This window comes from Ranitomeya imitator, chromosome 2 (genome assembly GCF_032444005.1).
Source record: "Ranitomeya imitator isolate aRanImi1 chromosome 2, aRanImi1.pri, whole genome shotgun sequence".
Taxonomy (NCBI): Eukaryota; Metazoa; Chordata; class Amphibia; order Anura; family Dendrobatidae; genus Ranitomeya; species Ranitomeya imitator.
Window position 1 is genome coordinate 40421389 of NC_091283.1, and position 18845 is coordinate 40440233.

At 47.1% G+C, this 18845-nt stretch overlaps 1 long non-coding RNA gene across 1 annotated transcript in view; it reads right to left on the reverse strand.

Moving 5' to 3' along the window:
- Positions 1-8921: 8921 nt before the first annotated feature.
- The window catches only part of LOC138667164 (uncharacterized), a 35806-nt gene continuing 25882 nt past the window's right edge, over positions 8922-18845 (reverse strand). Inside the window, exons 2-3 of the long non-coding RNA XR_011318621.1 lie at positions 10421-10552; positions 8922-10250 (exon numbers count right to left, since the gene is read on the reverse strand). This is a non-coding gene — a long non-coding RNA (uncharacterized lncRNA). The remainder of the gene's footprint in view (positions 10251-10420; positions 10553-18845) is intronic.

The window sequence follows — 18845 nt, forward strand, 5'->3', positions numbered from 1 at the left end:
GGATAATGTGCAATGCTTCACGGATGGCATTTCTGGGATTTGTTTGCATAAATTGCAGTGAATCAATATTTGGCTGGCATGAGGTAATGTGTAAACCCGTGCAAACAAGACATATTAGCCAATGAGTCAACATCAGCAGGTCTTCTGAGGTGTTACACATCTCCAGTCACTGCCTCTAGAAGGACGGGCCTGGCTGGATAACACCATGATCTCACACTGTATTGGGATGGGACACCAAGTCTTACCCCCAACTGCGCAAAATGAGCAATTTTCACATAATTACTGCCGGTATGGTCATGGTTTTTAGGGAATACTCTGGGGAAAAAAATATCTTAAGAAAAACCTTGTACCACACCCTATAAAAAGCAGCTCTTTCTATTCTTCCACAAAACAAATTTGCCCCTTCTGACCAAGTGTAGCGCTATTTGCCGTTGCCACTGCATGGTTCCCTTTTTCCCTTCATGCGCGGCGTGGTCCCCGATGTGCTCCCTGCGTCCTGGTGTTGTGTGCACCGTATTTTACGGCTGCATGCCTAGTGCGCGCGCGCTCCCCTGCTCCTAAAGGGGCAGTAAGCGCACATAGTTATATGCCCCCAGCCAATGAGTTCACCTGCAAGATGGTTCCCAGCTAATAGCTGGGAGGCATCATGTTTAAAAGGCACTCTCCCCAATAGGGAGGTGCCAAGCACCCGTGAATCATTAGGTAGTGTGGTACTCTACTAATAAATTGTGTGGCCCCGTGGTCTTGATGTGGCCAGTGTCTGAACCCTAAGTCCCTGGTCTTGGTGTGACCAGTGCCTGAATCTTGTCCCCCAATCTGCGTGCGGGCAGGCCCTGAATCAGTATCCAAGACCCATGTGTCTGAACGTGTGCCTATCAGAGTATTCATATCCGGACTGTCCTAGCAGTCTCTGAATCAGCCCTGTCTGAGACTCTGTGTCAGTAACTGTTCTGCAGTGAATCCTGAACCTAGTAGTCTGAACATAGCCCTGAAGTCAGCTGTGCCAGCCCAAGTTGTAGTATCTACGGCCGTGGCCTATTCAACCCAAAGCTTATGACACTGGAGTGGAACCTATTCTATCTGAGCCGCCACGGTATTATGGGGATCTGAAGCAGTGCTGTGGGTTCCTAGAGCAGTGCATGCGGCACTATGAAGTTTTGGGCTATCAGTTTTCTTCCTTTCAGGTCAAGGTGGGATTCCTGATGGCCTACCTGCAATGCAATGCCCTAGCATAACTCAACTCCCTATGGGAAAAAGGGGCTCCTATCACCTTGAACCTGCAGGCCTTCCTGGTTCCAAAAGGTCTCTGATGAACCAAATCCGGAATCTTCTACATTTTCCCTTCCCAGTTTCCAGGAGCAGACCAGACACGTCTTGTTTTGTCCTTCCAAAGACCACCCATTTCCCAGCCTATTGAGGCAGCTACCCGTGCAGAATCCATGAAGGTTGATGGTGTTTGTTTGGCTGAGAAGAAGGCGGAACTCCGTCGTGAGAAGGGATTGCGGTATCACTGTGGTTGTGTGGAACAACCTGACGGATTTTGTTCTGTAAAGTCGAAAAAACCTCCAAAGGCTTGGTCCAGTAGGAGAGGCTGTCCTTGACGGGAGCTTTCCCTCTCCACCGATGACTGTGACTGTATCCTTGTCAGGTCGAAGCTTCGGTCCAGTGGGAAAGTTCTTGCTGCAAGTGCAGCACCCCAGGTGACCGGTTGCTGCAGTGATGTTGCTTTTCCTTCGGGGAGGGTAATGTCATGCTCAGAGGCAATGGAGTTCTCTTCACCAGGTAAGGCACACACATGCAACACATTCTGAATCCAGGCCAGGAGGGGGAGCTCAAGACCTGGATTCAGGGGAGCTTCCCTAAGCTATATGTATCCTGACCTGGAGGAGGAGCTAGACAGTTGGTCAGGTAGACCAAGCAGAGCAGACGTCTAGGAGAGATGTAGAGCAGACAGAGAGGCCTGAGCAGCCACGAGCAAGCTGCAGCCTCTGGAAGGAGGAAGACCTGAGGGGTTGTATGTGGAGTAGCCGGAAGGGAAGGAGCAAAGGAGAGGAACAGGGCTCAGAGGGGATAGGACACCCTCAGAGCCATAGCGCAGAAGCCGGGTACCGGGAGCCCGAGGCCTTAGTGGAACTGTACGACACTTGGCAGAACAGGAGGGCATAATATCATACAGACATTGCCCACACCACACCTGAGATGCAGCAGCACCTGAGGAGGTCGGGACATGATAGAGTCCCTGTAAAAAGGTTCAAGCTGCCCATCATGCAGGTACCTGTCTTAGGACAGGGGGAATAGAGGACTCGGCAGGAACCTTCAGGCAGCAGGGACCTCACCTTTAGCGGCACTAGTTGGAAAGGCTCACGGACCTCTACTGGAACAAGGGAACCCTCCATTGCCTCTGAGTCAGCCGGACCACCATCATCCGTGCCTGATTCCCTGGACTGTGGCCTGCCAACTACAGTAAACCAGGTAAAGACTTACAACTTGTGTCTTCCACTTATTTGTCAGCATTCACCACCTTGCCACATATCTTAGGACCCCTGGGGACCCCGCTTCACCTGTGGGAAGTGTACCATCAGTACTGCAATAACATCCCCAGAGGACCCCTTTAACACAGCGTTGATCCCACTACTGACCGAACACAACAGGTGGCGTCACAACAGACTTTGAACATTTTCCCCTTTAAAGACCATCCCCCTTTAACGTTGCGCCACGGACCGGGTCGCAGCCACCGTGACATCCCATTGAGACCTGACCCGGTACCGAGTACCCCACTGCCCTGGCTGGGCGACTCACAAGCCATAAAGAGTCTGTGTCAGATTGCCGTCCGACAGCTCCAGAATTCGTTGAGGATGTTGTCCGGTGAAGGACAAGCCCTACCAAAAGACAGTGCAGTCATTTCCAAGCAAATAGAGCTCCAGATTGGAACAGTGTATAAGGAGAAGATCACCTTCCATGTGCTGTCTGGTTTACCCACAGGTCTTTCAGAGCTGAGAACTTAAATGCCCATTCTAGTCTGGAGACCCCATGTGTTGCTTCTTTGGGAACAGTCGAGTCACAAGAGGTGTCTAGTCCCCATCCAGATCAGTCTGTAGTGTCACCATCTTCTCTGCCAGGACTGCTAGTCACCGACTCACTGTGTGCTGGTGTCTCTGAAGGAAGGGAAGCAGAGGCAATGTTCTTACACAGTCTCGACAATTTTTCCAATGATCTGCCCCAAGGAACCTCCCTGCCTCGAGGACGTGTAATCTTGGAGACCAGGCTGGAGATGGACCCAGAGAAGGTATATACATGAAAGATGTGTTCTTGCAATCTGCCGAGTAATGGCAAGTCATTGGCATGAGCGCCCTCATTTGGTAGTAACCCCATATATATGTAACGTGACGCAGGGCAGTAGCTGTGGGTGAGATACTCGTCTGTTGTGCATCTGCATGTTACATGAAGCTGAAGGTCTTGGATGGATGTGTGGAATTGTGCTGTGGGGGCGCTATGCCCAGGTAACCGATATTGCTGGTTGACCAGCACCTGATGTTAATCAGTTTATGAAAGGAGAGCACCAGTTCTTAATAAACGGAGCTTTACTAAACAGCCATTGCCTGGCAAATATGTACGCAGGATAGTGGGTACACAACTTCTCGCACGTTTCTTCATTAATACAGAACATCTCAATACACAGTCTCATTACTTCCTCAACCTCACACATTCCTGCCTCCACTGGTCTCATTTCCTTCACCATCATCCTGGCTTAGCACCACAGTCCAGTCCGTGAAAGTAATTTCCTCTACCCCCGGTTCTGCATCTGAATTTCCTCGTAGAGGAGAGGGTTTGCCAATATGGTCAGACACTGCTTCAAGTTCTATGATGCTTAGGGAACACCTGCCGGGGACACTCACTTGGTCGTATGTTCCATTCCATCCTGGACCATTATTTTTATTAGTTGTAAGCTACTTGTGGCCGTGCTGCTAGGCGTACCTTCTCCGGACCTATCTCATTTGTTCACTCTGGTCAGTCCTCTGAGGTGGCGCTGTCCTTTTCTCTGCTTCTCTGTAACTATCTCTGTCTCGGTCTGCTCCTCAGGATCAGGCTATCTCTGTTCCAATCTCCTTTCTCTCTTGCCACAGAACACCCACTACATGTGGCCCTACTAAGTATTCAGGTCAAACTTCTACTCTAGCTGCAAGCTAGACCCTGTCTGAGGAGTCACTACCAGGAAGTTCTCTGTGATCCTGTTACATAGCTCCTCCCTCTCTGGGCTAGTCCCAACACCTATGTCTTACCCTACTCATTGTCTGTTGCTGGGCAGAACTCAGCTTTCTAACAGTACAGTGTAAAACATTACAATACACCACATCACTTCACATACCACACTACACAACATCATCACCATAACCCATGACATTGTACACACTACACTTTACATTGTTTGCAGCACTGTCTTCAAGGGGGAACAGGGCAATATGTCCATCTTCTTACACATTCATCATATGCTGCCACCTGTAACTCAAAACAGGTGTTTGCCCACGTTTCTCAAGTCTAGTAAAAGAATAGGCCGACCAGCTCTACCTTCCTCATTGACTTCTTATTACATTGTGTCCAGGAAACAGATTGGGTTATTTTGAGCTATTAGAATGCCAGCTGCATGTGTCATACCATACAATAATCCATGAGGGACACAAAAGACAATTGTACTTTTTATTTTTAGGAATTTTATTAGTCATCTGCAGAAATGCATTTTGGTACACGATGGACCATATCCCAGAGCGTGAACTCGGTGTACTGAACCCCTTGTTATACGACATATTAGGACATGGCATCAATTTACCGCCAAAAGATGTTAAGACTGAAGAGATCTCTCGTACATTTCAATAGGCAACTTCTTTCGTTCGCTTTTGGGCCCAGTTGAGAAAGTCCCACACTTAGGCTACTTTCACACTTGCGTTGTGTCACGTACGTCGCAATGCGTCGTTTTGGAGAAAAAAACCGCATCCTGCAAAGTTGCCCGCAGGATGCGTTTTTTCTCCATAGACTTGCATTAGCCGACGCATTGCGACGTATGGCCAAACGTCACATCCGTCGTGCGACGGATGCGTCGTGTTTTGGCGGACCCTAGGCACAAATAGTTACATGTAACTTTTTTTGTGCGTCAAGTCTGCCATTTCTGACCGCGCATGCGCGGCTGGAACTTCGCCCCCTCCCCCCCGGACATTACAATGGGGCAGCGGATGCGTTGAAAAACTGCATCTGCTGCCCCCGTTGTTCATTTTTTTCACAACCTGCGTCGGTACGTCGGGCCGACGCATGGCGACGGCCCCGTACCGACACTAGTGTGAAAGTAGCCTTAGCTGGTACCACGTAGACCAACAAACTGACATTGGATCATTCATGGCGGAATACCTTTTTAATATTTTTATCAAACTAGTCTAGTACTATAGCCGGGAAACAACTAGAAGGAGTTTGAGCCCAGAGCCCACCTCTGCTTTTAAGAGCTGTACTCCTGCCAGTTTGGGTTAGCCAAAAGCCGACGTGCTCGATGTGATCTAGTTGCGGAATTGATGAGGATTTCCAAACAAAGTGTGGAGGGCGTTACAATATCTAGTGTCTATAACCAGACATGGCATAAAATCAGATTGACTATGGGTGTTGGTGCAGTGGAGAAGAGAAACCATGAAGGTGCTGGAGAAGAGCTCCTGGTCGGGAAGCCGGATAACATGGCAGGTCCAAGCAGTGAAGAATGATACCATGATAGCAAAAAAAAGAGGGGACAACTGGTTTATGGATGCATCTGTCAAGGCTCTGCTAAGAAAATAATTAACCGCAAATATACGCAACAGAGGAAGGACTGTTGTATGATGCGTGAAATCCGCCTTTGCCATTGAATTGTACAGCAGACGTTGATTTTGTTCTTTGACCCCTCTACTCTACCCATATGAATTTAAGGCCAATTTCATTCTCCCATTTGCACCTGTCTTTTTTTTTTTTTAATGGATGGAAGGGTGGATTGATGATAGGTGAACCTTCACCCAATACCTTTGCAAAGACCAGCCCCCACGTCTGGACATTCTCTCGGCCTTCATGATTGCCCATGCCCCACATATCGCCACGTCAGAGTCCACTTTAGCTTAGTGGCTAAGTCACTAACCTTACACATCCCCCCAATATCACAAATAACAGGTCATCAACTGACCAAAGTGAAGTATTGATTGTGCCAGTCCCTGACCTTCTTTAAAACCACCTTTGCACTCCACCACTTACTCTTTCTTCGAAACCCTATCCAATACTTACCAACATTGTTTTACATTTTACACCATAAGCATGCCTCTCGATTCTACGTCCCCTGTTGATCCATGACTGCACATCTGTTGACACAATATCCCAACTCCGCAAACACAAAGCATTTAGACCCTTCTCTCCAGGAGCTTCTGATGGCACCTGGAGCAATTTGCCAGTCTTCGCTTTCTCCTAGAGTCCCCTGGACATTCTGGAAGACTTACCAAGTATGTGCTACACTATAAATTTCCGCGCCAGTCGGCCTACTTTGCATCTTTCTAGCATTACTTACCTTCCCATCCCTACACTCCCTCTGTGACTTTTTTTTATCCTTTTCTTTTCGCATCAACATACACTAACTTTTTCTTCTATGCTAAGGAGATTTATCATCCTAATGGCTTCTCGGCACCAATCAAGGTCCTTACAAAACACATATTTCAGAGGTCTTACAGAGGAGGACTGTAAGTGTTTGTGCTCACTTTCACCTGCAGTAGGCGTTCACTTCCTGTGTCAACCATCCGATCTGTGCTGCTTTGGTTGTTTTGAGTCACATGCGGTGTGTAGGTTTTGTTGATTCTGTGGGTTCTGCCTCATTTCGAGCTCCTTTCCATTTTTAGCAGACAGGGGTCTACAGCTTGATATCACTTTGAGCTATTTGTGTGCTCCTTTCACAGCTGTGTGCCAAGGTATGTACGAGATGGAAAACATGAGTGTTTCTCATCCTGGATGTCAAAATAGATCTGTTGCCCTCCGATCAGCAGGTGTGCTGCCATGGTGGGGGAAGAGCAACATTGAGTAACGGTTGATCATCTTCCAAGAATCTGGAGAAAAGTGGCTCATTTTATTCAGGACTTTTTGGGCATGAATTTCATGAAAAAAAAAAATCCACATTTTTCGTGATTCGTTTTACATGACTACGGCAAACTGTTGAGTGGCCATCTGATGGACATTTCATTTTAGGGTCAGCAAGGGGTTAAACAATGATAAAAGATCATACTCACCTGTTCTAGGCCTGAGCCTCGCCTGTCCTGCCTCCCCAACTCCTTGCCTGATCCAAAAGTCTTTGCTTCTAATTTTTTGGCCTCAGGAAGTTATTGGGTAGAACACCGGAGAACCGGCCAAGGACCTATGGCGGCAAGACGTGTGAGGGATGGGTCTAGGACATGTTAGTATAGGTTTTTTAAACCCTGGCCTCCGTTTTCCTGCTTTGAGGTATGGAGACAACTTAGAGCATAATAAAACTTAATTTTGAAGCACTTTCAATTAACCGAAAACCTTTTTTTTTTTATAAAGTTGCACATATCTGGTCATTGGTGGAACGGCTGATATACAGTTCTGTGATTAACAGCCCTCTTTTTACAACTTTACATAAAGATAGCTGTGAATCACTGGTTAGGACAGCCCACTGGACTCCTAAGCTTAGAAAAAGCAGGGATTCAGATGAATAAAAGGAAAGGGGAAGGTCAGCAAGGAGGAGAAAGTAGGGAATATACTATATTTCTATGAAGCCTTAGTGACTATGTGACTACATGACAGCTCCAGAGGGGCCAAACATGGCTGCCGTTACTTACAGCAAGCTAAAGGAGGTCTGGAGGATAACTGGGGAAAACAACGCACGGAAAAGAAGAAAGGTGGTAAATAAGGAAAGAATCCCTCCATGTCAGGCCAGTCACAGGGTTCAAGCTCCTGAATTCCCAGCTTTACCTTTGACCATGTCCTCCTGTCCTCCAGCAGGTCTTCATAGCCCCGATGTAGTGGCCCTGCACACCGTACAGAGAGAAGCTAACGTTTATTTTAGGACAAGTTCCTCTACAGAACAGTGCCCACCCGAGCAGAGCGTCCGCCCACACGTGAACCAAAGTTTCCACTGCTAATCTTAATAATAAAGTATCGTGGTCACCGCTGCTAACCAGTATGTAGGAGCAAGTCTATTTTTAAATATTTTTCTTCTTAATGGTTTATTGTTTTTAGAAGTGAGATGCTAAAAACTACACTTTATGGAGAAAAGTATTGGGACACACATCTTATTCACAGAATTCATTTTTTTTCATGCAGTACCATTGCCCTCCCAGTGTATAACATCTGGCCCCATTGCCCCCGGTGTATAACATTTGGCCACTCACCCTCAGTGTATAATATCTGGCCCCTCACCCCAGGTAGATAACATCCAGTCCTTCACCCCTGGTGTGTAAAATGTGGTCATTCATCCTCAGGGCATAATATCTGGCCCCTCGCCCCAGGTGTACAACGACCAGCTCCTCGCCCCCATTGTATAGTATAACCTTCAGCCCCTTTCCCCTGATTGTGTGCCCAATCGGGGACAGTGATGATAATGTGTGCAAACTGTAAAGCGCTGCGGAATATGTTAGCGCTATATAAAAATAAAGATTATTATTATTATTATAACATCCGGTCCCTCACCCCTAGTGTATAACATCCGGTTCCTTGTCCCCCCGGTGTATAACGTCTGGCCCCGTCACCCCAGGTGTATAACATCTGCCCCTTACCCCCAGTGTATAACATCCGGCTCCTTGCCCCCCCTTGGTGTATAACATCTGGCCCCGTCACCCCAGGTGTATAACATCTGCCCCTTACCCCCAGTGTATAACATCCGGCTCCTTGCCCCCCCGGTGTATAACATCTGGCCCCGTCACCCCAGGTGTATAACATCTGCCCCTTACCCCCAGTGTATAACATCCGGCTCCTTGCCCCCCCGGTGTATAACATCTGGCCCCGTCGCCCCAGGTGTATAACATCTGCCCCTTAACCCCAGTGTATAACATCCGGCTCCTTGCCAAACCGGAGTATAACAACTGGCCCCGTCACCCCAGGTGTATAACATCTGCCCCTTACCCCCAGTGTATAACATCCAGCTCTTACCCCCGATGTATAACATCTGGCCTTTACCCCCTGGTATATAACATCTTGCCCTTACCCCCAGTGTATAAAATCCAGCCCCATCGCCCCAGGTGTATAACATCTGGTTTACCATCTATAACCCCCGTGGCCACTGGTGTCTACAGCATCCAATACTATGTCTGATATGTCATTCCATGAATATTCCTCTGAAGTCATCATATCTGGTCAATGATTCCGTCCACCCCAATGACTTCATAGTTCTCATAAAAAATTATTAGACTTCTCGAAACTTTTCAAAGTGGAAGCCGAACAAATCTATGTAACTTTCATGCAAATTAATTTGGTCCAGAGGCCTGCAGGAACGTCCATGGGAGGCCTACGTCTACATCCATCCATAAAGAAGACTTATGGGACAGACGTATGTGAAAACCCAACAGGTCATGTGTATGATCTTGGTGGACATCCCTTCCCAAAACATTGAATGTTAAAATGAAGTTGGGGCACTTTTTGTTGCTAGAACACTCTACTCTACTCTACACTCTACTGGACGTTCTTTCCAGGAAATTTTGGAAGGAGTCGACTAATATTTGGTAAGAAGGTCATCAGCGTTCTATTTCATCCCTAAAGTGTTAAGTAGGGTTGAGGTCAGGACTTCAGGTCCTCCACCCCAAACTCATGACACCGCTCATTTATGGACCTTGCTTTGTGCATTGGGGTACAGTCATGTCATGACAAAAGAGGACCTTTCCCAATTGGTTGCCAAAAAATTGGAAGTGACAGTGACAATTGTGTAGAACCCTATACCATTTTCATTCCTCCACCAAACTTTACATTTGGTTTGGGCCTTTTTTTTCGTAGGAAGGATTCTCCGAGCATCCACCAAACCCAAGTCCAGTAGACAGCCCGATAGGGAAATGTGATGAATTACTCCAGAATCTGGTGACGACGTGTTTTATACCCCTGCATCCAATTCTTGGCATTGAGCATTCTCCATGGAGTTCTCAATGCACAGTTCTTGTGCCGATGTCACCATGGACCTCTATACCGGCTGTCCTTAACCCCTCGTCTCATCCACGTTGCAATTATTCTGGACTGGGAATGATCTAGTAGATACAAATGATCTGTATTGAGACAAGAAGAACGAATCAATTCAATGATAATCAAATTTCTGTCTAATTTTTAGGATTTGTTGATCCTGGCAAATTCAAACAATTTGGAAATTACCGTAACCTAAAAGTGACTATTTTACATATTGCAGAAGACTGTATCGGCCATTGAAGGATCACATTACCTTGAGCTTAAATGGGCTGGCTCTCATCACATGGTATAGCGCAGCCCATCGGAAAGGATTATCGTAGCCTGTATAAAAGCCAAGGTAGGGAATGCAGCAGCCATTTTGCAGTCATCACAGCTATCACCTTTCCTATAGAGATAAGGAGAGAAATCCATAAAACACTGATCAAACCGTACAAATAGTAGTGTGTGACAGCACAACAACGAAGAAGATTAGTTTGTGAAGAACAGACTGTTGGTCACTACTAAAAACTTTGACATTACTAAGGCTGTGTTTGCATTAAAGTGGCTTGAAAAAGGTTGGATGCAGTCCTAGGAGACCTCAGAGTTTTACATAAGTCTTTTCAGGGCACGGTTCATCATGAATCGATTCACCGCAGATAGAATTTACTAGGAAAAATTTCCCAAAGTTGGCAAATTAGATTTTCAGAAGATTATCTCCTCTCCAGCAGCATTCTGTTCTCTTCGACATGACTCATATGTATTACTACCAATGTTTTTTTTTTTTCCATAGAGATTGCACGACCGTGTGCTTGATTTTATGCATCTGTTTGCGATAACTACATCTCTGTCGGCCACAGGGTTTCTATATTGCAAAATTTTAATGAAAAAACTTGTGGAGTTCCCCTTTAAACCCTCTTCCCCCCCCCCCCCCCCCCGTTATACGACGTGATATTTCATGAGCAGGTCCCATTCATATTAATAGCTCGACTTTGTGATGCAGAAACGGCCAAGTTGTGAAAGAGGAAGAATACAATATACAGCTGTGTCGCATTCTCTCTGCAGACTTTGCAAATACTTTGCCCATAAAAGCAGAAACTGGAAAGAGGAAGTGGATGGGGGAGGGGTGACGATGACGACGACAGCAGCCGATGGGGGAAGGGGCGCAAAACAGAATTTCAGAACTGGGCAGGTTATGGCCAAAATAGATTGGATGAAGTGTTCTTTTGTATGAGGAAACAACCTGATTACATTATGTAATAATCCTACTGGGAGACAGAACGCAGAAAAGAAAAAGATTTAGCCGTCAGTTACGAAAAATCTTTCGCACCTGTTTATTATATCTGTCTCGGGGAAAGCTGGGTGACTACCGACGTCAGTATTTCAGTATTCTCCAAGTTTTTTTTTTATTTTATGCTATTTATTTTATGAACATATACAGTACAGACCAAAAGTTTGGACACACCTTCTCATTTAAAGATTTTTCTGTATTTTCATGACTATGAAAATTGTAAATTCACACTGAAGGCATCAAAACTATGAATTAACACATGGAATTATATACTTAACAAAAAAGTGTGAAACAACTGATAATATGTCTTATATTCTAGGTTCTTGAAAGTAGCCACCTTTTGCTTTGATGACTGCTTTGCACACTCTTGGCATTCTCTTGATGAGCTTCAAGAGGTAGTTACCGGGAATGGTTTTCACTTCACAGGTGTGCCCTGTCAGATTTAATAAGTGGGATTTCTTGCCTTATAAATGGTGTTGGGACCATCAGTTGTGTTGAGCAGAAGTCAGGTGGATTCACAGCTGATAGTCCTACTGAATAGACTGTTAGAATTTGTATTATGGCAAGAAAAAAGCAGCTAAGTAAAGAAAAATGAGTGGTTATCATTAGTTTCAGAAATGAAGGTCAGTCAGTCCGAAAAATTGGGAAAACTTTGAAAGTGTCCCCAAGTGCAGTGGCAAAAACCATCAAGTGCTACAAAGAAACTGGCTTACATGAGGACCACCCCAGGAAAGGAAGACCAAGAGTCACCTCTGCTTCTGAGGATAAGTTTATCCGAGTCACCAGCCTCAGAAATCGCAGGTTAACAGCAGCTCAGATTAGAGACCAGGTCAATGCCACACAGAGTTCTAGCAGCAGACACATCTCTACAACAACTGTTCAGAGGAGACTTTGTGCAGCAGGCCTTCCTGGTAAAATATCTGCTAGGATACCACTGGTAAGGACAGGCAACAAGCAGAAGAGACTTGTTTGGGCTAAAGAACACAAGGAATGGATATTAGACCAGTGGAAATCTGTGCTTTGGTCTGATGAGTCCAAATTTGAGATCTTTGGTTCCAACCACCGTGTCTTTGTGCGATGCAGAAAAGGTGAACGGATGGACTCTGCATGCCTCGTTCCCACCATGAAGCATGGAGGAGGAGGTGTGATGGTGTGGGGGTGCTTTGCTGGTGACACTGTTGGGGATTTATTCAAAATTGAAGGCATACTGAACCAGCATGGCTACCACAGCATCTTGCAGCGGCATGCTATTCCATCCGGTTTATGTTTAGTTGGACCATAATTTATTTTTCAACAGGTCAACGACCCCAAACACACCTCCAGGCTGTGTAAAGGCTATTTGACCAAGAAGGAGAGTGATGGGGTGCTACTCCAGATGACCTGGCCTCCACAGTCACCAGACATGAACCCAATCGAGATGGTTTGGGGTGAGCTGGACCACAGAGTTAAGGCAAAAGGGCCAACAAGTGCTTAGCATCTCTGGGAACTCCTTCAAGATTGTTGGAAGACCATTTCCGGTGACTACCTCTTGAAGCTCATCAAGAGAATGCCAAGAGTGTGCAAAGCAGTCATCAAAGCAAAAGGTGGCTACTTTGAAGAACCTAGAATATAAGACATATTTTCAGTTGTCTCACACTTTTTTGTTAAGTATATAATTCCACATGTGTTATTCATAGTTTTTATGCCTTCAGTGTAAATTTACAATTTTCATAGTCATGAAAATACAGAAAAATCTGTAAATGAGAAGGTGTGTCCAAACTTTTGGTCTGTACTGTATATGTATATTTTTTATTATTTTTTATTATTATTATTTATTGTTATTTTTAATAGTTTTTCTGTTTGTATGTTTTTTTACACTTTTAATTGGTCCCAATAAGGGTATTTTAATCTGCAATCACTTGGTCGGTTGCACAGTACACAAGGGGCCTTTGCTTTGTCTTTTACCGCCATGACATTGCCATTGATAACCCACAACCCTATGGGCATCATGAAAGGCACCAACACCCCCGATATTTCCAACCTCTGAAATTCCACCATATATTTATATTACACAGCCTACAGCCTCCGTATAAAGCAGGATCAAGCTCCTGAGCCCGACCTATACTTGCAGTGTGCAGATTTGGATCGCCCCCACGTAAGGGCAATGGGGTACTCGGTACCGGGTCCTTCAGTTCCCTCAGCGAGGATGTCACGGTGGCCCGACCCGGACCGTGGCCCTATGAGGGGCGCCCCATAAAAGGCAGAGTTCGTAGATAACGGTAGTGTTCGTGACGCCACCTGCGGTATTCGGTCAGAGTGACCGACGCTGCTTAGGGGTCCGCTGGGGTGATGGAATGGCAGCTAGATGGTATACCTTCCCACAGGTGAAGTATATCCCCAGGGTTTCCCAGAAGTGTAGATGATGATGGTGGATGGTGCAAGGTGCGGTGAATAACGAGGACACAATGGGTGCAGTCTCTTTACCTTTACTGAAGGCTTCAGCATCCACAGTCCAGAGTGCCGGATGACAGGGTAGGCAGGGTCCGGCCGGTCTGATGGCAATTCCAGAGTCCCCTTATCCAGGTGGAAATCAGTAGCCTTCCCCTTGCGCACAGTAACGTAGTAGGTCCCTACTTGCATTAGCTACCATAATGTCCTCACTCTTGTTACTTCTCTCTCTCTGTCCCCCAGATGGATAGGACAAACCCATATGACATTGGTGGCCTGAGGCTATTTTATAGGGACCCTAGTGTCGCCCCTCCTCCGCGTTGCCACCTTGTCTGCTTGGGTGTTTAGGTCGGACAGCCAACTTGGAATTGACTGCCCTGCCGGTCTCTAAAGTAAAGCGTAGAGTCTATCACTCCCTCGGTGTTCCGGCCACCGGATCTGCGCTTCAGATGGAGGCAGCCTGCTTCTAGCTGGTCTCCCACTGATGTTTCACTCCTGTTGCTACGACTTCTGTGCTCATTCACTACGGCACACTTTCTTTCGTGTCCTTTCTTAGGAGGCTGCCGCATGGGTTACAGGCGCCGCTCCGTGTCCTTCTTTCCTTCCTCCTCAGACTACAGTCTGGGTCTGACCAGGGATCACCCCAGCCAGTTCGACCTGGAGACCTTTCCTCGTCGGCCTCCAGCCAGGAGCTCTCCTTTCCTCCGACTCTCTCTGACTCCAACTGCCTGACTTCCTAACCAACCCACCAGTTTTACCCTTTGTGAGGAGTGGCCTAGTACATGGAACCCTTAGCTCCCCCTGGTGGACCAGCGTGTGAAGTGTATGTGGGGCTGTGATACCTGGCAGGGTGAACTCCTTTGGTGCCATCAGACGTAACATCGCTCCCCCTGGTGGAAGAACGACATTACTGCAACGACCAGGACTCTGGGGCGCTGACCTCCCCCACGTTAAATCCAGCACTCCGGAGCTGGGGAAAGAACACAACAATTACAGGTTAATAAAAGACATGCAAAATTTTGAAATGCTATTAAACAAATTAATTTAACAGTGCTTCCCTTTATGGGAGGTGAGAACACTTGAACGTTGCAAACAAGAACATATTTACATTGTGCATATTACCCTTTAAGGCAAAAGTAGAAAAGAGACAATTACTAACTTACTATGGAACATAATTACCCATACAGGTATTCTATCTACTAAGTGCAAGTACCCTCTAAGGGTATGCTAGCATTAACCCTTAATGTGCAATTTCAACATTGTCTTTATTTTTCTTCTTCACATGCAGGACTATCTGTCTACCCCACGGGCCTACTGCATCTTTCTTCCTAAAACCTCATTTTTATTTAAAGTATGCCATCAAGCTTTATATCACTATCTGGCTACATATTACCTGCTATGTAAACATTATTAGGGTGCAACAACCGAACATTCCCTTTAAGAGGGAAACTAGTCTTTTCTGAGGTAGTGCAAACAATCAACAAGTCAGTTATAAACTTTAAGACCATAGACACTTTCACGTCGTCATCAGGAACAGTTTCTTCGCAAAGTCTTCTTTCTTGTAAAACCAGTTGAGAGCACCATTAAGAAGGTGCAAACTATGTACAAAACAAGTTCTAATCATGTGTAGTTCATGATTTCAATGTTCTTTAAACAAGGATAAAACTTGAAACAATAGGGATCCCGGGTAAACGAAGGGATCCCTTTAAATGTTAACCCTGAATGGGTTTTGAAGCAAAAGAGAATGTTTGTGAACTATGTACAGTTTTTCAGGGCTCCAAGGTTTATTGATGCCACTGCATCCAGGGCCCGGTACAGGATCTAGTAACCTTTGGCCTTGGGCAATCCGTGTATATGTCCTCCTCTATGTCGACCCCACTAATCAGTTGTTCAGACACAGTCAGGTCAGGGGCTGCAATCGCGGCCTGGGTGCGCAGACCAGTCACCGCATCACCTTGTACTGCCAAGTCCTGTGTGGCTACGGGGGTGGTCAAGTCAGGCTGCCAGGCACTGGGTAACAACATTAAGGGGGCACTTTTCCTCACTTCCCATGCACGCCAACTGCCATCTGTCCAGTAGCGGGTGTACGTGACTAAGTCCCCCTTTTGCGCTTCATAGACAGCACAGTCTGCCCCCACGGGAGATAATCTTTCTTTGTCGGTGGCGGGGGCCCCGTTTGGTGGCTCTATCTCCTGTATATACCCCCTGCCAGTCTGGTGGGGAGAGACCACCACTACACCCATCGCACCGGAAGCGCAGGTGTCAGGTCAGATGCGGGGCGGCGAGTGACCGCTGGAGTCGGCCTGGTCCCTGGGGTGCTGGCGCTCTCCATACCTGCATGGGATATGGCCCCTTCGGCACCGTTCCACTCCGTTGTCCGGGATGCTGGAACCGTTGACTGCCCGGCCGTCAACCCCACCTGGGCGTTCCCCCAGCGTAGGGTAGATCCCTCTTCCCTCGGTGCCATAAAGCTGTTGTGCCATGGCAGTCGACGCAGCTGCTCTATCCATAGCTGTACGAAATCAATTTCCTCTAGCGACGGCATGTCCGAGTAGTCCTCCTCCGACTACTTAAGGCTGCAATGGATCAAGTCGCTCTCTCCCAGGTCCCTGCCGGTAGCCATCTCTGCTCCGGGACCTTCGCTCGCTCTCACATGCTGCTCCTCCATTTTCTGGGGTTTGAGCTCCTGCATTCCTGTGCTCGTCATCCTGCAGCCGTAGTCGGAGGGGGCGGTCGCTACTTTTGGCGCCGCTTTCGCGGTCTCCTCCCATGGCATGCCCTCTTTCTTCTCCAACGCTCCTCGTGGCGCAGTAATGTCGGCAATTTTGGCGGGAATTTTTGGCGGTAAACGGCAATACACAGTACTTTCAGTAGAAACAGTTCAAACACAATTCTGGCACAGTTCTTAGGCGCACATGACCCGATTTTTCAGGCTTAAGTAGATACTGTTCGTGACGCCAAGATTTGGATCGCCCCCACGTAAGGGCAATGGAATACTCGGTACCAGGTCCTTCAGTTCCCTCAGCGAGGATGTCACGGTGGCCCGACCCGGACCGAGGCCCTATGAGGGGCGCCCAATAAAAGGCAGAGTTCGTAGATAAAGGTAGTGTTCATGACGCCACCTGCGGTATTCGGTCAGAGGGACCGACGCTGCTTAGGGGTCCATTGGGATGATGGAATGGCAGCTAGATGGTATACCTTCCCACAGGTGAAGTATATCCCCAGGGCTTCCCAGAAGTGTAGATGATGATGGTGGATGGTGCAAGGCGCGGTGAATAACGAGGACACAATGGGTGCAGTCACTTTACCTTTACTGAAGGCTTCAGCATCCACATTACAGAGTGCCGGATGACAGGGTAGGCAGGGCCCGGCCGGTCTGATGGCAATTCCAGAGTCCCCTTATCCAGGTGAAAATCAGTAGCCATCCCCTTGCGCACAGTAATGTAGTAGGTCCCTGTTGTGAATTCTGTTGTCGGGCTCCCTCCTGTGGTCATGAATGGTACTTCGGCTGGTTCTGTCCATGGACTTTCTCTGGTGGCTGTGGGTGTTTCTGAGTTTCCTTCCACAGGTGACGAGGTTAATTCGTTAGCTGGCTGCTCTATTTAACTCCACTTAGATCTTTGCTACATGCCACCTGTCAATGTTCCAGTATTGGTCTAGTTCACTCCTGGATCGTTCTTGTGACCTGTCTTCCCAGCAGAAGCTAAGTGACTGCTTGTTTTTCTCTGGTTTGCTATTTTTCTGTCCAGCTTGCTATTTTGATTGTTGTCTTGCTTGCTGGAAGCTCTGGGACGCAGAGGGAGCGCCTCCGCACCGTGAGTCGGTGCGGAGGGTCTTTTTGCGCCCTCTGCGTGGTCTTTTTGTAGGTTTTTGTGCTGACCGCAAAGCTACCTTTCCTATCCTCAGTCTGTTCAGTAAGTCGGGCCTCACTTTGCTTAATCTGTTTCATCTCTGTGTTTGTATTTTCATCTTTACTCACAGTCATTATATGTGGGGGGCTGCCTTTTCCTTTGGGGAATTTCTCTGAGGCAAGGTTAGGCTTTATTTTTCTATCTTTAGGGCTAGCTAGTTCCTTAGGCTGTGCCGAGTTGCATAGGGAGCGTTAGGAGCAATCCACGGCTATTTCTAGTGTGGTTGATAGGATTAGGGATTGCGGTCAGCAGAGTTCCCACGTCCCAGAGCTCGTCCTTTATTATCAGTAACTATCAGGTCATTCCGTGTGCTCTTAACCACCAGGTCCATTGTTGTCCTGACCACCAGGTCATAACAGGTCCCTACTTGCATTAGCTACCATAATGTCCTCACTCTTGTTACTTCTCTCTCTCTGTCCCCCAGATGGATAGGACAAACCCGCATGATGGTGGTGGCCTGAGGCTATTTTATAAGGACCCTAGTGTCGCCTGTTGTGAATTCTGTTTTCGAACTCCCTCCTGTGGTCATGAATGGTACTTTGGCGAGTTCTGTCCATGGACTCCCCCTGGTGGCTGTGAGTTGAGCTGCTGCTTCTGAGGTTCCTTCCACAGGTGACGTAGTTTATTCTTTGGCTGGCTGTTCTATTTAACTCCACTCAGATCGTTACTCCATGCCAGCTGTCAATGTTCTTGTACTGGTTCAGTTCGCTCTTGGATCTTTCTGGTGACCTGTCTACTCCAGCAGAAGCTAAGTCCCTGCTAATTAATTATTTGTTCATTGTTTCCTTGTCCAGTTGGCTATCATGATTTTGTCTTGCTAGCTGGAAGCTCTGGGATGCAGAGTGGCACCTCCACACCGTGAGTCGGTGCGGAGGTCTTTTTGCACACTCTGCGTGGTTTTTTGTGCTGACCGCAAAGTTACCTTTTCTATCCTCAGTCTGTTTAGTAAGTCTGGCCTCCCTTTGCTGAAACCTGTTTCATCTCTGTGTTTGTGACTTTCATCTTAACTCACAGTCAATATATGTGGGGGGCTGCCTTTTCCTTTGGGGAATTTCTCTGAGGCAAGGTAGGCT